The following is a 22678-nucleotide window of genomic DNA, read 5'->3' as shown; positions in this document are numbered from 1 at the left end:
TTCCGATACCATTTAACGCGTAATCCAATACTCATATAATCAGTCTGAAATCAGGGCATTCTCAGGCATTATCCCGTCAATCCAACTAAATACGCACTGTGAGTATACTTGACCCTTTTTTTATCGATATTTGGGTGTAACATACGTTCCTTATAAAGCGAATTCATCAACGAATTATCAATCAACTTATCACTTGCGAATGACTGTTTGCATAGATATACGTGATGCTAGTTACATATGTGCTAGGACTTATACTCGTGACGTCCCACCACGACTAGCATAGTACTATTGCGCCCGACGGGGTCTAGTTATGCCATCGAAGAATCGAGCATCGAGGACTTAGCTGGTAGTATCAGTTTTGTGAGTATATATGTCGTGTATTACGTTTATGCATATGGAAATTCGCAGCACTTTTAACCTATTATACTACTACATATCAAACCTGTGTACTCGCCAATACTTTTGTATTGACAATATTTTAACGTATGTTGCAGGTTTAGTTGAAGTCTTCATCAAATCAAGCTAGGAAGTCTAGAAACTCACCTAAAATCTAGGTTATCAGATTTGAATTGTTCGAGAGGACAAGAAATCTGTGATGACTATGTGATTGTATTATTTTGTTAGTATGGGATAACGAATGTAATAAATATTATCGCAATATAGTTGTTATGGATTCTCTTGAGCAATCTGATTCGCCTAGTGCCACGCCCCGATGATTCGGCCATCGGTTGGGGTGTGACAGATTGGTATCAGAGCCATAACTATAGGGAATTAGGCAAGACTCGACCTAGTCCGGGTTGACGTCTTAGAAATAGACCTAGTCTATAGTCTAAGCACCCACAGGCTGACTCGTATGAACCCAGTGGGGTTTGTATTGCGCCTACCTGATGCTTTCGATCGAAATTGCAAAAACTACGACTTTGTGTGAACCCCGCATACTACAACTTCACACGAAGAAGCCTTTCCTAAGGCTGGAATACTACCTAGCCTTTTCCTAAGGCCGACACAATACACATGTTTTCGAAAATACTCGCATCTCACAACCGAGCGATCTAGTCAAGACCAGGTGTGAAAACCAATAACTCTCGATGGGATTGCTCACTCAGCGCATTTTCTAGCACGAGAACCTTCCATCGAGCTAGGAGTGATATCCACATCTCAATGGAAGTCTCCATTTCGAATTTCTAGTGGAACTCTCGGATTTATTCGATGAGCACAACCATAATCGGGAACGAAACTGTTAAGCTAGGGGTGAAACCCGCACCTTAATGAACCGTTCCACTCCCTAAAAATAGTTTTCAAAAAGCTCTCACCAAGGACTCGACCACCACAATGACTCAATCCACGCGAAAATTAAGAGGACGAATGCCATGAGCTGCATCCCAGTGGAAGCATAAGTCTCCAACGTCAACGCGCGTGCACGAACTTGTTGGGTGTGATTGGGTTACCTTGGGTAGTCGACGCCTAAACACCCGAGGCACTCCGAGTACTTTACTAAGCCTATGACTCCCCGGATTTTACGTTTTGATGAACTTAGCTACGTTTTATGTGTTTAATTTACGATTATCAATTTTCGCCCCCTATTTTACAAAACGCACAACTCGCACAGCCATCGCAATCCAAAACAAAGACCGAATGTTCGCAACAAAACTAATGTCTAATTGTCCGATTCCTCTCATATTCTCTCTCTCTCAACGCGTCCTCGCGCATTCTAAACCATAATATATGTATGTAAGAATAAACTACAACTAGCTATATCTACGTACAACCAAATTATCGTGTGAGAATCTAGGAAGTTTCATGTCTCCTATGTGGCTCCTATGTGAAGTCTATTTATATTGCACATTACAAGTTTCGATCGCGCTCAATCGCATCGTAAACTCAAAATCATTATGATCGAATCTCATTCCAAATCTCTCTCTGTCTAGATGCCTTCCAACAACTCTACCTCGAGACGAACAGCTAGGAGGAGAGCCAAACAAAGCGCCGATAAGAGGATTGCCTCGCTTGTGACCAAGGAAGTGGTCAAGCTCATTCCTCAAATTGTCACTCAAGTGCACTCTCTCAGCAACTCTCGAGCCTCGAAGGACTCTAAGACGGGAGCGCCGCAATCTGCTTTCCTCTACAAACACTTCAAAGCCTGTGACCCGATGGAATTCGCAGGTGAAGGAGGTGTGACCCAACTACTCCAGTGGTTCGATTCTATTGAAGTTACCCTTCGTCAAAGTGGGTGTCCTGATAGTTTCCGTATTACTTGTGCTACCGACTGGTGGACCGTCGAACGCAACAAACGTGGGATCTCCGCAGCTTACGCCCTCTCTTGGGACGAGCTGAAGGAACTCATGAAGGAAGAATATTGTCCTCCTCACGAAGTCCAGAAGCTAGAAAACGAATTTTGGGAAATCAAGCAAACCAAAGGTGACAATGCTGGCTATACAGCAAGGTTCAAGCAGCTTAGTACAATCTGCCCAAGTCAAGTTAACACTTCAGAGAAAGCCATTCCAAAGTACATCCGCGGCTTACCTGAGTGTGTGGGTGATTTTGTCGAAGCTGCAAGACCTGCTCCCATCGAAGAAGCCTACCGTTTAGCTGCAGAGATCAACGACAAACGAGTCTTGGACGGATCCTTCTCCAAGAAGCCTGTCAAACAAGCTCATCAAGCAATCATCATCAACTCATCCGACGATTCCTCTGGTGAATCGGTCAATGGTTCATCTGACAACTCCTCTAAAGGTTCTTCTAAGGATTGCTCCGACAATGTCTCCGTCAAATCATCAGGCGAATCCGACAACGACACTGCATCATCTCAGGAAGTACAACCTAGCCGCAAACGAAGGACCGTGAGCCCAGACTCTGCCACAACTGGACTGTCGCAACCAGAACCTCTCCGAGCAGTCCCAGTTCAACTGAAGCGTGCTTACAATGGACCCCATCCCCTGTGTTTCACGTGCACGTATCATCACCCGGCAGAAGCAGATTGTCGCTACTGCACAAATTGCAACTGGTATGGTCATCAAACACAGCACTGCCGCGCAGGACCGCAGCTTTGAGGAATTTCAGCAACAACCGCAGTTTCCGCAGAAGTACTCCTCAACAACGTTATTTTGTTTCTAATGTTGTTGTAATAATACGACTTATCGCCGTCATTTTCTTTTATGTGTGGAACTCATTTCACCTATCGTCGCATGTGGATTCTATTTCTCTTATACTCGCGCACCATTTAAACGCTAGCACTATGTACTATATAATGTATTTTTACCCTTACAACACTCTTAGAACGAGGTACGATTGACGTGCAAGGAACAACTAATCGCGGGTGCACACGGGATTATTTTGGTCAGTGCACGGAGATCGTAGTAAAATTCTAATGGTGCCATAACGTTTAAAAGCATGGTCAAGCGTGGTGGATACGCCGCTGGTACTTCCTATATATAAGCGTCTTGGCCATGTCAACAAAGCATGACACCAAATCACGGGACATAAGTAGTAGGGGTAACGCAAGGTGTGCCTTACCATACTACCGAAGCTTCGTGAAGAAAGTGCCATGAAGAGTTGGACGTTATTAGACCTATTATATTATTATGGATATTTTCGACACAATACAAATCGATCGCAAGGCGTAACAAAAAAAAAACTAAATCTGTAACACCTCGAAAATTCATGTCCAATAATGTATTGACACGTGTCATAAGCTTTGAACGTGTGAAAGATTACGTATGAAGGACTAAAGTTGACAAACAAGGAAAGTATGTGAATATAAGGGTTCAAAATGTCAACAACGGATAAATATATCTTTCAATAACCCTATATGATGTGTATATCCTTAAACGAATAAATCATGGATCATACGAAGCTAATTGTGAAAGAAAGTGAGGAATTACAAACTACAGGGGCTAAATGTGTCAACATGTTTAAAGTATACCTCTGAGTGATCTTTTAGCAGACCTGAAGCTTTGTAATGATAAATTATACTCACAAGAATGTGTGATAAAAATTTCACAAGGTTTCGATTAAGTATGAGAAAGTTATGACAATATTCGTATACGAGGGATTAAAAGCATCAATATCGAAATTTAGGACTTTTCGGTGAACATATGAATAACCGGGGACTAAACAAAGTTGGTTTATGACTTGGGGCCCTTAAAAGTCAAGTTTGGGGGTTTATAGTGCAAGAAACCACCTTAAAATCAAGTTTGGAAGGACAAGGGACCAAAACTGCAATTATTGAAACTTTGTAACCGGATCAGAGGGGCCACGCGGCCCGCGTAAGATCCTTATGAATCCTGAAGCGGGCCGCCTGGGACTACCAGATGCAGAAAATCAGGACAGCTGGCTGTTAAAGCTTTGTAACCGACTTAAAATGGTTGTTTTTGATTCTATGGGCTTGTTTGCTGGTATATTAAGGCCTAGGGACACTTGTAATGATCCCATATCATCCATAGACCTTGTTTGGCATGATCTTGATGATCAAAGAAGCCTATATAAGGGCCATGATCTTGGGTTCTTGATTGCTCATTCATTTGGAACTTCACAACTCTTTGCTTGGAGGTTCCTGGAGCTCAAGGCTCATCCTTAGTGTTCATTAGTCGTGCTTAGGACTATTGTAAGTATGCTTATCCTCCTTTAATCCAGTTTTGCTTAGTTTATTAGCGTTTGGTCAAACCGTCGTAATTAAGATTTGACTTCGTCATTAACCTTAATTGCTCCAGTCAAAATTCAATTTGAAAGTACCTATGAGTTGTAATTATGTGGGCATTAAACCTTTAAAAGGTCACCCTCTGATTTCCACTCTAATTAGGTCAATTGTCGAGTCAAACTTGATTATAAAAAGTCAACAGAAAGCTAATTTTCGAATAAATGCATAATTAGCAATATAGAAGCTATGCAACCTGTTTTGACATTAATATAACTTGGTAATTAATGTAAGAACATGTCTAAACATGTTCAACTCGACAATTTTCAGTTTAGGCTCGGTTCAGGACCGAAAGTCGCATAGTTTGACTTATGCTTTGACTTTCAGTTCTGACCCATTTGTGCATGATTTAGGAATGCCTTAGAGCCTTATTAGGACCAGGTTACCTATAAGTATAACCCTCTGTGATTATACAACTTGGTTCATTAGTTATCCAACTTATATGCATGTTTCCGTTAATCGCCTAAATGTTGACTATTATGCCCTTATGACCTTAAAGCATGAATTTTGAAAATGTAAAAGAGTAGAAACCTTTGGTACTGATTTATAAACTCGTACCTAGAATTTGACATCAGTTTGAGGTCTAGATTAAGAGTTACGCTCAATAGCGTAATTAGAAAGCTTTTTAGTAACTAAAAGGCATAATTAGCATATAGCCTATCTAAACCCAGTTTTTGATGCCAAACCTTATACCTACTGATGTAAAATAATATTTTGGGATTTTTGGAGATTTTTATTTATTTTTAGGCTGATCATAACCTAGAGTTCTAAGCTTAATTCGGTAGTTGTCGGTTTTGCCCTTTTAAGCCATAAAATGAGTTTTACCAAACCTTTTGGCACCAAACCTTTTTCTACTGATCTAATATGATGAATAGAATATTTTAAGCCTTCTGGAATAGTAAAAATATCAGCTTTCCTTTAAGAACCCGGAAATAGCTCAAAATCGCCGTTTTAAGCGTTTTAAACGCATAGTATGTATTAAAACCATATTAGACATATAAGACTTGATACCTATGGATGTTTTAAGTAAATTTCCATACTTTACCAGTAAGTAGAAGTTTTGAAGTCAGATTTCCAGATTTGACCTTTGAACCTTAAGTGAAATTACCAAAATGCCCCTTCGGAGCATAGTATGGTTAGAAATGATAAAATTTCATATATAGGTTATACCCTACTGATAAAACTTAGTAAATTAAGTATCTTTACTGATTTCATCAGACCCGAAACTCAGAATTATATTTAAACTCTTTTATAACCTTTTAAATGACCAAAATACCCTTACGGGGCATAAATTGGTTTTAAATTCGTTATGGGCATAATAGAAGATATCTTACTGATGTCACAACATATTTAAGGCATGTTAACTTAGGAAACTTGTATATGACTCTTATGGTTACTCGTTACGCACTTTTCGCGTTCGGATCGACTTATGTGACTAGTTTGCATATATTAGCCGAAACGGGTTAAACCATATCGTTTTCATCTCAAAACCCAGAATGTGTTTATGTTACCCATATTAAACAAGTATGCAAGCTTGTCGGGTCAAAACCACATTCTAAACCGGTCTTCGCTTTATCATGCGTTTGAACCGTGTCTTCCTTTTGAAAACTAACCGGTCTAAGTCTAAGCTTAATTAAAGACCCGTTAGGATTCTAATAGGTTATTAAAAACCTTCGTTCCAGATTAGGAGCCCAGTAAAAGATACGTGCACTTGCTGTATTTGATTTATACATTGCTCTGGTAAATACCCTTAACTTATTTTCCCTATACGGGCTTGGGATACGGTACTATAAAAGTACCGCTTGGTCGGGTGTATGTAGTCATTTAAATCGTATTGTGATTGATGTATTTACATAACCTGTTTGATATGTATTATTTGGTGTATGGCCCTTGGGGGTTAAATGACCATGTCCCGGATATCTTTGGCATCATTCATGAAATGGCCACGACCTAAGCACGGGGTGTAGGCGTACACCTGACAGTTGCATTATGTAAAAACTGGTATCCCACTACAAGGAATCGACCTTGTGGGCATTATACCTGTGGCGTGTCAGTTAACTTAAGTCCGGCCCTACAAACCGGCCCTAATGGACGGCAAATGAGTAAAACTGTATACAAGATTATTTTGAATAATTGTCCCAAGTTATAAAATATTTTTGCCGAAGTGCATTTAAATAAATTTTCAAACTCTTTTCAAAATGAGTCAGTTAAGTTGTATTTACCAGTGCAAACTGACGTATTTTCCAAAAAAGGCTAAGTGCAGGTGCTAGACGAAATAGGCTGGCTACTCCAAGCATCATTACTCAAGTCTCGCAAGCTTTAGATGTCAAAGTCTGTTGAACAGTTTTCCTTTTTATTTGATCCGCCTGTGGATCTGTTTCGACTGTGTTGTAATACCTAAACATTACATTTTGTTCAGTTGAAATAAATCTATATCTTTTGCTTCCGCTGTGCATTTTATATGTTGTGTTGTTTGACTATGATGATATCAATGACGTTACGATACTCCCTACCGGGCCCACCGGTGACACGTGGAAAATTAGGGGTGTGACAGGTTGGTATCAGAGCCAACACTGAGTGAATTAAACACTAGCCTTTTGTGTTTAATCTCAGTTACACAATTGCACATTCTTGAGTCTAGACAAAGAACATAGGATTGATCCTAATTCGTTTTATTTCTCCTTTATTTGTTTTATTTCTTATTTTTCTGACTAGTCCTTGCATGGGCAAGTCATTTCTGTTAGAAGTCCCATTTAGGGCAACCATTCCTATTATAATATCTTTCTTTTATAAGATCTACCATTATGATAAAATGGCAAAATCTAAAAGGACAAGACCTAGCCATATGTCACCTTAAGGCAGGCCAAGATGGTAGTTCCACAATTAGATTCAGATCCTTGTTAACATCTCAAATTATGATTTGCTCTGCGTTTAAATATTAAAAGAATCTTAAAGGTAAAACCTAGCCTAATTGTCATTGCAGACATGGCCAAAATGGTAAAACCTATTCGAAAGATTCAACCCTTATTAACATTTGATATGTTATATGCTTGACAAAGTGTGATTCGCTAAAATCCCATCAGTCATTAATAAAAAGGGTTATTCTAAATTCCCTTATTTTATAATCATCCTTTAAGGATGAAGTGCCCACGGGCTATAATTAACGTCCTCTGGGACTAAAGACAGTGGTAGCCTGCAACTCCCTGTCAAGAAAAGGTAATGAACTTTGATTCAAACCTTAATACCTCGATTCTATAAAATCCTGGTTAATAATCAAATCTGTCTTCGTGACTAGGCTTTTGTGCTATTATATATAATTTAGGGTTATCCTGAATAATTAACTAAAATGTGTATTAAAACCATAGTTAATAAATCGTATAAGACGATAGAACTGTATAAGCTTCCGTATAAACCTCGTCCTCATTTGATTTCATGTAGCAATTAAAGCTACATGGCTAGGTCGGAAGAAGTGAACAGTCATTCCTTGGAAAACCACGATGATGATAGGGTTAATATAACCAAGGGAGAGCTCCGTACACTGATTGATACAGCTGTATCTAAAGCTGTAAAGGAGCAATTCAAGGAGTATAGTGGAACTCATAGTAGAACCTCTTCGGTACCCCACTCTAAATCTGTTCCTAAAACCCATTCGGAAGCGCATAGCAAACCACCCTCTAAGAAAGATGGACCTAAGAAAGAGGATGTCGAACATTCCTCAAACCAACACAGTGTTCCACGTAAGAAAATAGTGTTCGAGGATGAGCCACGTACCAAGTCTTGTACTTATAAGTACTTCGTTTCCTGCAAACCCCGGGATTTCACTGGGGAGAAAGGGGCAATAGATTGTATGACCTGGTTAGATGAAATGGACACTGTTGTTAATATCAGCGGTTGTGCTGAAAGGGATATAGTGAAGTATGTGTCCCAATCGTTCAAGGGAGAGGCACTGGCATGGTGGAAGTCTCTCATTCAAGCTGCTGGGAAGATCCCACTCTATAATATGTTATGGGAGCAGTTTGTTGTTCTCATTAAGGAGAACTATTGTCCACAGCGTGAGGTGGAAAGGATTGAATCGGATTTCTTATCATTGGTGATGCAGAATTTAGATTGTCAAGCTTACCTCACCAGCTTCAACACCATGTCCAGATTGGTCCCTTACCTTGTGACACCAGAACCCAAGAGGATTGCTCACTTCATTAGGGGATTAGCCCCAGAAATCAAAGCCAGTGTTAAGGCTTCGAGACCTGCTACTTTTAGATCAGTTGCTGATCTATCTCTATCCCTCACCTTGGATGCGGTCAGGTTAAGAACGCTCAAGAACTCTGAAGAGAGTAAGAGGAAGCGTGAGGAGGATAGCTCACGAGGGTCGGAGAAGAAGCACAAGGGAAACCCTGAGTCCAAGAAGTTTGGGTCTGGAAAAGGTAGTCAGCGAGCAGAGGAAAAGCCAAAGTGCTCAACTTGCCAAAAACGCCACTTTGGAAAATGCAGGCTTGAGACCAAGTCTCAATCAGGATCACCTGCATGTGGGTTATGCAAGTCTAAGGAGCATAAGACTATTGATTGCAAAAGGATCAAAGATGCTACCTGCTACGGCTGTAACGAGAAAGGGCACATTAAGACTAACTGCCCTAAATACGCCAAGAAGCCTGAGGAAGCCAAAAAGACCAATGCTAGGGTCTTCCAAATGAACGTGCAGGAGGCCATTCAGGACGACAATGTGATCACAGGTACTTTCCTCGTAAATGATGTATATGCTAGAGTATTGTTTGATTCTGGCGCTGATAAGTCGTTCATAGATAACAAGTTTTGTAAGTTGCTAAATATACCTGTTAAAACCTTAAGTGTGAAATATGAGGTGGAGTTAGCCGATGGAACCTTAGAAACCGCCTCAACCATATTAGATGGATGCGTTATGTCTTTTAGGAACCACTCTTTTCCTTTGTCCTTACTTCCTTTGAAGTTAGCCGGATTTGATATAGTATTGGGCATGGACTGGTTATCGCATAACCAAGCCCAGATCATCTGCAACAAGAAGCAAGTGGTGATTAAAACTCTGTCTGGTGAGTCACTTACCATTCAAGGAGATACCCAACACGGATTGCCGGAGCAAGTGTCTATGCTCAAGGCATCTAGGTGCATGAAGAAGGGTTGTGTCATTTATATGGCACAAGTAACGGTTGATGAGCAAAAGCCCAAGATTGGAGATATTCCAGTCATTTCTGAATACCCTGAAGTTTTTCCGGAAGAACTACCTGGTTTGCCACCAGATAGGCAAGTGGAATTTAGGATTGACATCATCCCCGGAGCAGCGCCTGTTGCGAGAGCACCTTGTAGGTTAGCACCAACAGAGATGAAGGAATTGAGGACGCAGCTAGATGATTTGCTAGCCAAGGGTTTTATTAGACCTAGTTCATCTCCTTGGGGAGCGCCAATCTTGTTTGTCAAGAAGAAGGATGGATCGATGTGTTTATGTATCGATTACCGTGAGCTTAATAAGGTCACTATCAAGAATAGGTACCCTTTGCCCAGGATCGACGATCTGTTCGATCAACTGCAAGGAGCAAGCTACTTTTCTAAGATCGACTTGAGGTCAGGCTATCATCAGTTGAAGGTTAGAGATGAAGATGTGCATAAGACTGTATTTAGGACTCGTTATGGTCATTATGAGTTCTTAGTGATGCCTTTTGGGCTCACTAACGCACCTGCCGCATTCATGGATCTCATGAATCGTGTCTGCAAGCCATACTTGGACAAATTTGTCGCCGTCTTCATCGACGACATTCTCATCTACTCAAAGAACCAAGCTGGTCATGAGAAGCATCTACGCTGTATTCTGAAACTACTTCGGCAGGAGAAGCTTTATGCCAAATTCTCGAAGTGTGAATTCTGGCTTTGTGAAGTCCAATTTCTTGGACATGTGGTTAGCAAGCGTGGTATCCAAGTAGATCCCGCTAAGGTTGAAGCTGTCATGAACTGGCAAGAGCCAAAGACGCCTACGGAGATTCGCAGTTTCTTAGGACTGGCAGGATACTACAGGCGATTTATCGTAAACTTCTCAAGAATTGCAGCACCCCTGACTCTTCTCATCCGCAAGAATAGTAAGTTTGATTGGGGGCCTAAGCAGCAAGAGTCTTTCGACATTCTGAAGCAGAAGTTAAGCAACGCTCCTGTGCTGATGTTACCTGATGGAATAGAGGAATTTGTAGTGTATTGTGATGCATCGCACACAGGTATGGGATGTGTGCTTATGCAAAAAGGCAAGGTCATTGCCTATGCTTCACGCCAGTTAAAGGTGCACGAAAAGAATTACACCACCCATGATTTGGAATTGGGTGCCGTTGTATTCGCACTAAAACTATGGAGGCATTACTTGTATGGAACTAAGTGCGTGATCTATTCAGATCACAAGAGCCTTCAACATTTGTTTAATCAAAAGGACTTGAATATGAGGCAGCGACGCTGGATGGAAACTATGAATGAATATGAATGTGAAATAAGATACCATCCAGGCAAGGCAAATGTGGTTGCCGATGCCTTAAGTAGAAAGGAAAGGGTTAAGCCTATAAGAATCAATGCCAAGAGCATTGAGATAAAGAACAGTTTAAATGAAAGGTAGTTAGCTGCACAGAAGGAAGCTGTGTTGGAAGCTAACTATCCTGATGAAAAGCTAGGAGCAACTGAAGAACAGTTATCCTATGGCAAGGACGGAATCCTGAGGTTAAATGGAAGAATATGGGTTCCTGTTTATGGAGGACTTCGAGACGTCATCCTTCAGGAAGCCCACAGTTCCAGGTATTCCGTTCATCCTGGAGCGGATAAGATGTACCAGGATGTGAAGGCAAACTATTGGTGGATAGGCTTAAAGAAGTCTATAGCTGTCTATGTGGCTAAATGCTTGACATGCGCTCAAGTTAAAGCTGAACATCAAAAGCCGTCAGGTTTGCTACAACAGCCTGAAATTCCCACTTGGAAATGGGAAATGGTGACAATGGATTTCATCACTAAGTTGCCAAAGACTAAGAAAGGAAATGATACTATTTGGGTGATAGTAGATAGACTGACTAAGTCAGCACATTTCCTACCCATTAAGGAAACTTTCAGTTCTGACATGTTGGCCCAATTGTACGTTGATAAGATTGTGTCTTTACATGGAGTACCAGTGGCTGTTATCTCTGACCGAGATACCAGATATACGTCACACTTTTGGAAAAGTTTCCAACAGTCTTTGGGCACGCATTTAAATTTCAGTACGGCTTACCATCCTCAGACGGATGGGCAGAGTGAGCGTACAATTCAAACTCTGGAAGACATGCTTCGTGCATGTGTAATTGATTTAGGAGGTAGCTGGGATAAGCACCTGCCATTGGTCAAGTTCTCCTATAACAATAGCTACCATACAAGCATTCAGGCTGCGCCTTTTGAGGCATTATATGGTAGGAAATGCAGAACGCCTATTTGTTGGGCAGAAGTAGGAGAAGCTCAATTATCAGGACCAGATATAGTCTTGGAAACGACGGACAAGATTGTCCAGATTCGTAATCGCCTGAAAGCTGCCAGGGATAGGCAGAAGAGTTATGCGGATAAAAGGCGAAAACCTCTAAAGTTTGAGGTTGGTGATAAAGTTCTGCTTAAAGTATCACCCTGGAAGGGAGTGATGCGATTTGATAAGAAAGGTAAGCTAAGCCCGAGGTATATAGGACCATTCGAGATCATCGAATGTGTAGGATCAGTGGCTTATAAGTTAAACTTACCTGAAGAGCTCAGTGGTATTTATAATGTATTCCACATCTGCAATCTGAAGAAATGCCTAGCTGATGAATCACTAGTCATCCCACATACAGATGTGCATATAGATGAGAGCTTGAAATTTGTGGAGAAACCTTTGTCGATTGAGGGTCGACAGGTTAAGAAGCTTCGGAGGAAGCATGTGCCTATTGTAAAGGTTAAATGGGATGCCCGTAGAGGTCCCGAGTACACGTGGGAGGTAGAGTCCACAATGAAAGAAAAGTACCCTCATTTGTTTCAGTAAATCTCGGGGTCGAGATTTCTTTTAAGGGGGTGAGGATGTAACACCTCGAAAATTCATGTCCAATAATGTATTGACACGTGTCATAAGCTTTGAACGTGTGAAAGATTACGTATGAAGGACTAAAGTTGACAAACAAGGAAAGTATGTGAATATAAGGGTTCAAAATGTCAACAACGGATAAATATATCTTTCAATAACCCTATATGATGTTTATATCCTTAAACGAATAAATCATGGATCATACGAAGCTAATTGTGAAAGAAAGTGAGGAATTACAAACTACAGGGGCTAAATGTGTCAACATGTTTAAAGTATACCTCTGAGTGATCTTTTAGCAGACCCGAAGCTTTGTAATGATAAATTATACTCACAAGAATGTGTGATAAAAATTTCACAAGGTTTCGATTAAGTATGAGAAAGTTATGACAATATTCGTATACGAGGGATTAAAAGCGTCAATATCGAAATTTAGGACTTTTCGGTGAACGTATGAATAACCGGGGACTAAACAAAGTTGGTTTATGACTTGGGGTCCTTAAAAGTCAAGTTTGGGGGTTTATAGTGCAAGAAACCACCTTAAAATCAAGTTTGGAAGGACTAGGGACCAAAACTGCAATTATTGAAACTTTGTAACCGGATCAGAGGGGCCACGCGGCCCGCGTAAGATCCTTATGAATCCTGAAGCGGGCCGCCTGGGACTACCAGATGCAGAAAATCAGGACAGCTGGCTGTTAAAGCTTTGTAAGCGACTTAAAATGGTTGTTTTTGATTCTATGGGCTTGTTTGCTGGTATATTAAGGCCTAGGGACACTTGTAATGATCCCATATCATCCATAGACCTTGTTTGGCATGATCTTGATGATCAAAGAAGCCTATATAAGGGCCATGATCTTGGGTTCTTGATTGCTCATTCATTTGGAACTTCACAACTCTTTGCTTGAAGGTTCCTGGAGCTCAAGGCTCATCCTTAGTGTTCATTAGTCGTGCTTAGGACTATTGTAAGTATGCTTATCCTTCTTTAATCCAGTTTTGCTTAGCTTATTAGCGTTTGGTCAAACCGTCGTAATTAAGATTTGACTTCGTCATTAACCTTAATTGCTCCAGTCAAAATTCAATTTGAAAGTACCTATGAGTTGTTAATTATGTGGGCATTAAACCTTTAAAAGGTCACCCTGTGATTTCCACTCTAATTAGGTCAATTGTCGAGTCAAACTTGATTATAAAAAGTCAACAGAAAGCTAATTTTCGAATAAATGCATAATTAGCAATATAGAAGCTATGCAACCTGTTTTGACATTAATATAACTTGGTAATTAATGTAAGAACATGTCTAAACATGTTCAACTCGACAATTTTCAGTTTAGGCTCGATTCGGGACCGAAAGTCGCATAGTTTGACTTATGCTTTGACTTTCAGTTCTGACCCATTTGTGCATAATTTAGGAATGCCTTAGAGCCTTATTAGGACCAGGTTACCTATAAGTATAACCCTCTGTGATTATACAACTTGGTTCATTAGTTATCCAACTTATATGCATGTTTCCGTTAATCGCCTAAATGTTGACTATTATGCCCTTATGACCTTAAAGCATGAATTTTGAAAATGTAAAAGAGTAGAAACCTTTGGTACTGATTTATAAACTCGTACCTAGAATTTGACATCAGTTTGAGGTCTAGATTAAGAGTTACGCTCAATAGCGTAATTAGAAAGCTTTTTAGTAACTAAAAGGCATAATTAGCATATAGCTATCTAAACCCAATTTTTGATGCCAAACCTTATACCTACTGATGTAAAATAATATTTTGGTATTTTTGGAGATTTTTATTTATTTTTAGGCTGATCATAACCTAGAGTTCTAAGCTTAATTCGGTAGTTGTCGGTTTTGCCCTTTTAAGCCATAAAATGAGTTTTACCAAACCTTTTGGCACCAAACCTTTTTCTACTGATCTAATATGATGAATAGAATATTTTAAGCCTTCTGGAATAGTAAAAATATCATCTTTCCTTTAAGAACCCGGAAATAGCTCAAAATCGCCGTTTTAAGCGTTTTTAAGCGTTTTAAACGCATAGTATGTATTAAAACCATATTAGACATATAAGACTTGATACCTACTGATGTTTTAAGTAAATTTCCATACTTTACCAGTAAGTAGAAGTTTTGAAGTCAGATTTCCAGATTTGACCTTTGAACCTTAAGTGAAATTACCAAAAATGCCCCTTCGGAGCATAATATGGTTAGAAATGATAAAATTTCACATATAGGTTATACCCTACTGATATAACTTAGTAAATTAAGTATTTTTACTGATTTCATCAGACCCGAAACTCAGAATTATATTTAAACTCTTTTATAACCTTTTAAATGACCAAAATACCCTTACGGGGCATAAATTGGTTTTAAATTCGTTATGGGCATAATAGAAGATATCTTACTGATGTCACAACATATTTAAGGCATGTTAACTTAGGAAACTTGTATATGACTCTTATGGTTACTCGTTACGCACTTTTCACTATTTCGGATCGACTTATGTGACTAGTTTGCATATATTAGCCGAAACGGGTTAAACCATATCGTTTTCATCTCAAAACCCAGAATGTGTTTATATTACCCATATTAAACAAGTATGCAAGCTTGTCGGGTCAAAACCACATTCTAAACCGGTCTTCGCTTTATCATGCGTTTGAACCGTGTCTTCCTTTTGAAAACTAACCGGTCTAAGTCTAAGCTTAATTAAAGACCCGTTAGGATTCTAGTAGGTTATTAAAAACCTTCGTTCCAGATTAGGAGCCCAGTAAAAGATACGTGCACTTGCTGTATTTGATTTATACATTGCTCAGGTAAATACCCTTAACTTATTTTCCCTATACGGGCTTGGGATACGGTACTATAAAAGTACCGCTTGGTCGGGTGTATGTAGTCATTTAAATCGTATTGTGATTGATGTATTTACATAACCTGTTTGATATGTATTATTTGGTGTATGGCCCTTGGGGGTTAAATGACCATGTCCCGAATATCCTTGGCATCATTCATGAAATGGCCACGACCTAAGCACGGGGTGTAGGCGTACACCTGACAGTTGCATTATGTAAAAACTGGTATCCCACTATAAGGAATCGACCTTGTGGGCATTATACCTGTGGCGTGTCAGTTAACTTAAGTCCGGCCCTAATGGACGACAAATGAGTAAAACTGTATACAAGATTATTTTGAATAATTGTCCCAAGTTATAAAATATTTTTGCCGAAGTGCATTTAAATAAATTTTCAAACTCTTTTCAAAATGAGTCAGTTAAGTTGTATTTACCAGTGCAAACTGACGTATTTTCCAAAAAGGCTAAGTGCAGGTGCTAGACGAAATAGGCTGGCTACTCCAGGCATCATTACTCAAGTCTCGCAAGCTTTAGATGTCAAAGTCTGTTGAACAGTCTTCCTTTTTATTTGATCCGCCTGTGGATCTGTTTCGACTGTGTTGTAATACTTAAACATTACATTTTGTTCAGTTGAAATAAATCTATATCTTTTGCTTCCGCTGTGCATTTTATATGTTGTGTTGTTTGACTATGATGATATCAATGACGTCACGATACTCCCCACCGGTGACACGTGGAAAATTAGGGGTGTGACAAAATCGCATCACTGTGAGACTTCTCGTAAGTCTGCGTACGCAACGCAATTGCCACATCGGTGGACTTGGGTAAGTTCACCCCGAAGAGCAATTGGAGCAACGCAAGACTGGTCGTAAGTCTATAACGCAACTCGATCGCAGTTTTGCTAGATCTATCTCACAATCTAAATCACTCAAATATATGGCTCGAAATCGCAATCACATCTTGTGTTTATCTCGCAATCTCTACCGATGGTTATCAACCATTATGTGCACTTCTACCGCCTGGTGTGGATCGCTTATTGTGGATCGCTAGACGAGTATCGAAAACCACTCGCCGCTTTTCGCCTTAACGCATTTCGCGCCTATTTCCTCAACTCGATACTCTTATCGCGTGTCGCTATCACTCATCGATATTCGTGTTATCTGTGTTATGTTAGCACGCACGACCTCGCTTCACGAGACAAAACTAATAGGGTCGAAACATGGTGGTGTTTTAACCATATTAGCCGACATTCGTGGAAAAAGGCCATGTGGGCTAGCATTAGTTGTTGTTCGTGGTATATTCGACTCAATCGAATCGCATATCGCTCGCAACGCAACAATTGTCACTTATCATTTATTAGAGTCTATTGCTTATCGCTATTCAGATCATCGATTATCGCTTGGGAATCACCACAGTTTGTGCAGTATTAGGGCACATGACATCGCTTCACGAGACGAAACTAATATGGGAAGCGTGGCGTTTTCCGTATTAGCAACTCTCGTGGAAACATGCCATGTGGGTTTTATGTGGAATCGAATCGAAAAATTGCATTATTCGTAATCGAAATCGCGTTATTCGCCATCGTTTAACGATCATCGTATCGGTGTTTCGTGTCGTCGAACTACTCGCACTCGCTATCAACGCTTGTCTGCATCCAATTCGCTCCTATTCACGACTCGGTCTAGCATCCTATCGCTTGGACCGACGGAATGAAATTCTATCTGTGTCTTATCGGCGCGCGTGACACCGCCTCACGAAACAGAGATAATATGGGCAAAACATGGTGGATACGCCGCTGGTACTTCCTATATATAAGTGTTTTAATCATATTAACAAACTTTCGTGGGAAAGTGCCACGTGGGGCTCGATGTAAATTATTTTTCCGTACTGTCAAAGAAAGCCAGTTTTTATAAAATTTTATCAAAACCGTTGGACAAGTGAAATTTCCTTACAACATGGAGAAAACATCGAATCAGTTTAGCCGCATGCCCAATGGAAGTTTCATAAGTCCAGTTTTCCTTAAAACATTTGCAATAACGAAAAGGAATCTTCCCAAAAACGATGGTTTGACAATCGATTTCTAGCTCGAACCTTCGATTATGGGAGAGTTTTCCTAAAATCACTTTCAAAATGTATAAATCTTTTATCAAACTAACAAAAACCCTTCCCATAGCGCTGGTGTGGACATCGATGCAGTGAACGCCGCTCCATGGGGAGATTTTCTTAAAGCATCTTCGAAGATTAATCGACTATTTGTGAGTTTAAAACGCCTCGGAATCGCTTTTGTGTGTGTTATCGCCTTTGGTTGTTCGAATCGTATCTTTCCCCGCTCTCGCTCGTCAAATCTTAATCGATCACTCGCTTATCTAGACGCTTTTAATCGCTGCTCTCTTTCGTATCAACTCCTACAATCCTACTAATGGATTAATTTCGGGACGAAATTTCCTAAAGCAGGGGAGACTGTAACAACCCGCACCTTCGTGCGTTGTTACTACTCGTTACACTCGTTACGCCTGGCACTAGAGATTCGGATCATAATGTAGCGATATCAGATACATCGCTAAATCGAAGTATAATCGAATAATTATGCATATTCTATCGCTATTACAAAGCTATTTTCATAAATCATAACACTCACGATGATGTTGAGTGAGGGCTTAGTCTACCCTCCTCGATAATCGTGAGGTGTCAAAACGTAAACAAACAACGCTAACAAAGACTCTCGGGAGAGTACCATGTCTCCAGCCTTCGTGACGATGACGGCAATATAAGCAAGTAGTACCCCGATAATCAATGTGGCACATCACATCGAAGAACGCACTCGAAGGCATGCGTAACTCGATCATCGCACCGAATATTGATTATATAGATACGTATATATGACCCTTTGTGATTAATTATAATAAATAAATAATAATATAAATATATGAAAATGTGGCCCAAACTATCGCAACGCACCAAAAACGAGGATCGAAGCCGAACGGCTGGGCCGGCCGATCGGACAGGCAAGCCTATCGGCTGGGCCGGCCGATCGGACAGGCCAGCCGGACGGCTGGGCCAGCCGATCGAACGGGCCGTCCGATCCAGTATCACTGTTGTCACTTGTTATCACTGTTGCTGCTCGACCAGACGTTCCAACCCCTTTATCTCTCGATTTCTCGCGATTCTTGTAAGTTTTCAACTCAAATCTTGTACTTTCTTGATCTATATGCATTCCCTCACCTTTCTATATTTCAATTTTTGACTTTTAACCGTGAAATCAATGGACTTGAGGTGTTCTAGGGTGATGTCATCATGGAGTTCTTATGAACTTCAAGTGTTGGCATCATTCCACCAAGAACAACTCAGATCTAAGGGATTTCCACACGAATAAACAAGGTTTTCACATCAGATCTATACATAATCACGAATAAAAGGATCGAAGGATGGTTTTCCAACTTTCTTTCAACTCTTTTACTCTCAAGGTATTAAAAAACGGTAGAATCAGGGCTTATACCGACCTTCTACTCATTTTTAGTGTCGTGTTGGTCAAAGATTTGATTTCTAGCGATGAAACAACCAAATTCGGGTTAAACAAAGGAAAACCGCCAAGAACGGCAAGTCCTGATGGAACGGGGTGATTCCCGGCCGTTAGAACAAGTTGGAATTGATGGAATTTCAGTTGTTAAACACGTCACAGCAAAACGTCTCGACCAAAAACCACAGAAAACATGTAAAATTGTCGAAATCAGCTGGGCGGGCCAGCCGATCGAACAGCCCAACCGATCGGACAGGCTAGCCGATCGGACAGGCTGGCCGATCGGGCGGCCCAACCGAACGGACAGGCTGGCCGATCGGACAGGCTTGCCGATCGGACATCCCAACCGATCGGGCTGCCCATCCGATCGCACAGTCTATTCGATCGGACAGCCCATCTGAATGGGCCAACCTTCGATCTGATTTTCGTCCAATTTCATGTATTCCGATACCATTTAACGCGTAATCCAATACTCATATAATCAGTCTGAAATCAGGCATTCTCAGGCATTATCCTGTCAATCCAACCAAATACGCACTGTGAGTATACTTGACCCTTTTTTATCGAATTTTGGGTGTAACATACGTTCCTTATAAATCGAACTCATCAACGAATTATCAATCAATTTATCACTTGCGAATGACTGTTTGCATAGATATACATGATGCTAGTTACATATGTGCTAGGACTTATACTCGTGACGTCCCACCACGACTAGTATAGTACTATTGCGCCCGACGGGGTCTAGTTATGCCATCGAAGAATCGAGCATCGAGGACTTAGCTGGTAGTATTAGTTTTGTGAGTATATATGTCGTGTATTACGTTTATGCATATGGAAATTCGCAGCACTTTTAATCTATTATACTACTACACATCAAACCTGTGTACTCGCCAATACTTTTGTATTGACAATATTTTAACGTATGTTGCAAGTTTAGTTGAAGTCTTCATCAAATCAAGCTAGGAAGTCTAGAAACTCACCTAAAATCTAGGTTGTCGGATTTGAATTGTTCGAGAGGACAAGAAATCTGTGATAACTATGTGATTGTGTTATTTGTTAGTATGGGATAACGAATGTAATAAATATTATCGCAATATAGTTGTTATGGATTCTCTTGAGCAATCTGATTCGCCTAGTGCCGCGCCCCGATGATTCCGCCATCGGTTGGGGTGTGACAAAAGGAGCTTAGATGATGACGTAATTTTGCCTACGTGTCAACCATCTAGGCATGCCATGTAAGATGTGCTGATGTCATAAATCCAATTTATATATATATATATATATATGTATATATATATATATAAACTATTATTATATAGATACCATTTTAATTTGAAATCTGGCTCCATTTTCAAAATTTTAAATTTCAAATCATTCTTTAAATCCCCCTCTCTCTCAAACCATTCTTTAAATCCCCCCCCCCTCTCTCTCTCTCAAATCATTTTTTTATCACAAACCTCTGTTTCTTCTGCTATAATGAGATCTGCGTTAAAAATCGGACCGAATTAGTTGTTCTTCGAGTTTATTAATCCTTGAACCTGATCCGTAATCACGGATCTGAATCCGGTACGTTTTCCGAATATCTAATTTCTTCTACGGTTCGAAGTAATTTTGTACGATTCATGTGTTAGGCTTTTGGTAGTTAGATCGAAATTTGTTAGGATAGATCTAGGGCAAATGTCTTGTGCCGTTGCAGTTGATTGCGCGTTTTGAGTGATTATGTTTAGTCGTGCATGCGATTGATAACTGATAAGTTTTGTAATGGTGTACGGATGTTGTTGGATTCATGAAATGTGGTGTGGATGTTGTTGGAACCATGAAATGGGGTGTGGATGTTTGTTGTTTTGATTGTTTAGGTTAGATGTTATGTAGTTTTCGAACCTTGGATGTGATTTGAAATCGGCTGTTTGGAAATTTTGTTGGATGTTTTAGTATCTGATAAACTGGCATCATATAAGCTTATGGTGCAACTTTTGTTGTGAAGTTGCTGATGTTTTGTTTGGTTTGGTTTTTAGGGAATTCGTTGTGGATGATTTGATGGTGATAATTTAGGTGTATCTAAATATTTGAAATTGAATATCAGATAATTACTTTTAAAATATGGGTTGCTACAATCAAGGTTAAAAGATTATTTTTTGGGTGAAATCATGAAGATTATTACTGTTGGTTTTGCAGGGATAAATCATTTTTTGGCCACTCGTATACGTACCAAGAATCCACTTCGGTAAGCTCTGCTGAACTCAAAGGTGCCACTGCATATGAGGTTTCTGGTAACATCAACTTTCTTTGCCATTGATTACTGCACACCAGTTTTATATGTTCTTATATTGAATGTAATAATTATACATATACCAAGAACTTTTCCTTATGTTTTATCATGGTGAAGCATGGTTATTAGTTCTTAATAGATTTATAAAGTTATTACATGTAGGTACCCTGTGGATTATGTTTCGTTAGCGTTATCTGGGGTATTGTTTGCATGGTCAAAGCCTTTGTTGTTAAATATATTTTAATAAATTGTTCGGTGCCATTAGTCGTCGTGATTGTAGTAAATTTTAATTCATTTTTATGCTTGTATTTTGGCACGACAAACAGGTAATCGTTGGAGTTAACAAGGGTCCAAGTTGTGGCAATGATATGTAAGCGGTCGATTTATATATTAGTGATAACAAATGATCATGAGTTCGTTTTAAATTACTTTCAACATTATGTACTTTCATTGATAACATATTTGTTATAAATTCTACAGCTTTTCTTCGAGTGCTGTAGCTGGAGCTAGACAAGCCTTAATTAGCAGAGTAACGTCGTTATCAATCTCCTTGAACTAGTAAATAAGGCTTATTTTGTGCTTTGCGGGTTTTCCTTTACTTTAATACTATTGAGTGCGGTTAACATACATTAAGCCTTATCGTACTTCACGTACGCGACACCAGTAACCGTCGGATCAGGGCACTAATCACGCATAAGACACAAAATAACGCATGGGATCCATTTTTTGGTGATAATCACTCATGGGGGGGGGGGGTGATAATCACGCATGGAAAGTATAATCACGCACGTCACGTTATGATGGTAAAAAAAATAATCACGCACGTTATGTTTTTTGTCGCGTAGGTTAATGTAGGTTAAGCCATTTTGTATATTGTACTTTCTCAATACTATTTACCATTATATCAACAGGATGGTAATTTTTAAATAATTTTTTTTTTCATATCGTCTGTAATCAACACTATGGTAATTTTTAATACTCTGAACAAGACGAGAAGAACATCGAAGCGATCTCCGATCCGGCTTGCTCATGCTGCTCTTCATCTCCGATCAGGCCTCCACTTATCCACTTCCTCTGATAGGTATTTAACCTATACGTACGATCCGTCACCTAATTTATGGGGATTTAGGTACAGTTTCTTATTCTTTACTGTTTGTACTACATGTTGTGTTATACTTTGAAAGTAACCTCTATGGTTCTGTGACAGGTATTTAACCTAGAATTGAAATTGGGAATTACCTTGTGCCTTGCTATTAATATTGTTAGGGTTCTGTAGGATGGTTTTTTTGTT

General features: G+C 39.8%; 1 long non-coding RNA gene across 1 annotated transcript; it reads left to right on the top strand.

Annotated features, from left to right (window-relative positions):
- The first annotated feature begins 20538 nt into the window (after positions 1 to 20538).
- Positions 20539 to 22183, top strand: LOC118482177. The gene is made up of 4 exons (XR_004867600.1): positions 20539 to 20684; positions 21294 to 21388; positions 21714 to 21757; positions 21868 to 22183. It is a non-coding gene; the product is annotated as an uncharacterized LOC118482177 (long non-coding RNA).
- Positions 22184 to 22678: the final 495 nt, after the last annotated feature.

The sequence above is a fragment of the Helianthus annuus genome, chromosome 9 (genome assembly GCF_002127325.2).
Source record: "Helianthus annuus cultivar XRQ/B chromosome 9, HanXRQr2.0-SUNRISE, whole genome shotgun sequence".
NCBI lineage: Eukaryota > Viridiplantae > Streptophyta > Magnoliopsida > Asterales > Asteraceae > Helianthus > Helianthus annuus.
The sequence above is the reverse complement of the archived record's forward strand: the minus strand, read 5'-3'. Positions and strand labels throughout refer to the sequence as shown.